Source organism: Capsaspora owczarzaki (assembly GCF_000151315.2).
Source record: "Capsaspora owczarzaki ATCC 30864 unplaced genomic scaffold supercont2.10, whole genome shotgun sequence".
Classification (NCBI taxonomy): domain Eukaryota; class Filasterea; order Ministeriida; family Capsasporidae; genus Capsaspora; species Capsaspora owczarzaki.
Window position 1 is genome coordinate 587,258 of NW_011887301.1, and position 2,196 is coordinate 589,453.

Below are 2,196 nucleotides of genomic sequence, written 5' to 3' on the forward strand. Positions count from 1 at the left end.
ATGCCGCAATACTATAAGACGAGAAAAGGCGCACGAAACGATGTGGCAAGACGCATAAATGGTGCCGACAAGCTCGACTGCTTCGTTTCATCGTTGTTTTTGCCGCTGCATTGTCCCCGCCCGCCCCGCCTCCTGGATAGAGTAATGTTGTTTTGAATGCTCGTTGTAACGGTGTATCGTGATGTCGTGGATCGGGCGTAGTTTCGATGTTGGTCAAGGGAGAGTCGTTGCGACAAACAAGCGTTCTTTCAACACACCATTTCAACTCCACTGTTCGGATTATCCCATCATCAAGCCGAGAGAACCCGGTTATTTCACTCATGCATTCCACACGTTAGCACTACACCCCAAATATTATGTCATGGCACACGACTCTAGGCCTTCGAAAGCGAAATTCAAGTCGGCCCAAGAAGCAGCCAACAATGAAAGCTTGTTTATTGGCGCACACTGCTCGCTCGGTGTGACCTTTGACGTTGTTTCCATTGTAAAAATATATTTACAAGGGATCTGAACCAGGCAACGACTAACTACCGCGGATTTGCCAGTGATACGATCAAGGAAAGTGACCGATTTGCGCTCACTCATTTTTTTATGTCTCAAGCTTGGCGTTCCTTTGAGCGGTGCATCTGCAGCCAGTGCGGAGACGACTTTCACAAAGATCCATGTACTTCGGTACACGTATGGATGACAGATGAAGCGAGAAGTCGCCATCGCCAGAGCAATCAGCCGAACATGGGAGCCGTGTCGGCCATCAAGCAGTTCGCTTTTGGCAACGGCCCTTTCAAGCAAGTTAACCGGTCAACTTTCTACAACCACACCAAAACACGTCCATATGCAACCGTCGCTTCTGTCCTCGTGGAATTCCCCGCGATGCAACAGCGCTTCGAGGCGCACTTTGGAGTGGGGCAAACTGTTCCCATGGAGGTAGATCCTGCTCTCTCGGGTCCGCCACCGCTCGTATCCGAGCCAGCTGCCATGGAAGTGGATGACTACGGTGATGACTCTGGCGACATTTCTCGAGACTCAATGGTAAGGGTTGCCGCGAAGCTCGCAACGAGCGGTGCGAGCACAAACAGTCATCACTCATCCTTCTGTTCTTCTGTTCTTAGGATGTCGAACGCGACAATGACAATGATTACGAAACGGAAGACGAAGCTAACGAAGCTGACGTTACTGAGAACGATGCCACGAACAACGCCACGAGCGAGCCGACTGCACCACCGGCAGCGCCCGAACCCGAACCACAACCGACAAGCCCTAACGATCGCCTGGCTGCTGCATACCGGCTTCTTATCCAGCCTCTGCATAGCATCAAAGATAAAGTCACAAAAGTTGTCTTCATCAACATAAACGCCTGGAATCCATCAACTGGCCTTCCTTTGTTATGCGGAAGCCTCGACAGTGCACTGTCTACCACAAGTCGTACAATGCCGAGGAGATGCTCAACTTCGTCCTGGTTTGCGGCAAGCACATCTTTCTGGGATTGGTGACCAAGAGCGTGCAAAACATCTGGTGGAACTTTTCAGAAATGACGCGAATCGCCATGTCCACGGTGGTTCAGGTCGACAACGACTCGATTGCCTCGCTCGCGAAACTGTCAAACGAGACCATCAAGAGCGTTGCTGCAGTCTTTAGGACTTGTAATGTGCCCATTACTAACAAACAATACAAGGTAATGCATGCAAGTAAGTAGGCATGCCAGTGGGGCATGACAGTATCGACATTTCCGTTCGAGCGCGCAATCAACCGCTACGGCCGCCTCATCCGTCCTGGTCCACATGATGACATTGTTCCAAGACTGGTAGCCAGAATAGTCAAGCACGTCGACGATGTGGTTCCCTACGTTGCTGGTCGCGAGTTTGGCGTGCTGACTCGCTGTCCTGTTACTCCAGAGAAGGTCGATAACATCGTGACCAGTGTGCTCACACGCGAGAATAGAGGTTCGCCTGTTACGGTCTTCACAGCGGCCCTGCGGAGGGCGCAACTCCAGGGACAAGTTCACGCGTTCAAAACGTTGAAGATGTCATTGTGGGGCTCGCGATCTGTTTCGCTCGCCAAGGTCGGCTGCGAGGCAGTTCTTCAGATTGGGCCCGTGTTTGCCAAGCCAGCCATGTTTTGGCGTGTCGAGCAAACGATCTACGTTGAGATTGAAGTGTACTACCGGCCGACCGGTTTCGAGTATGGCAGAAATCCCGT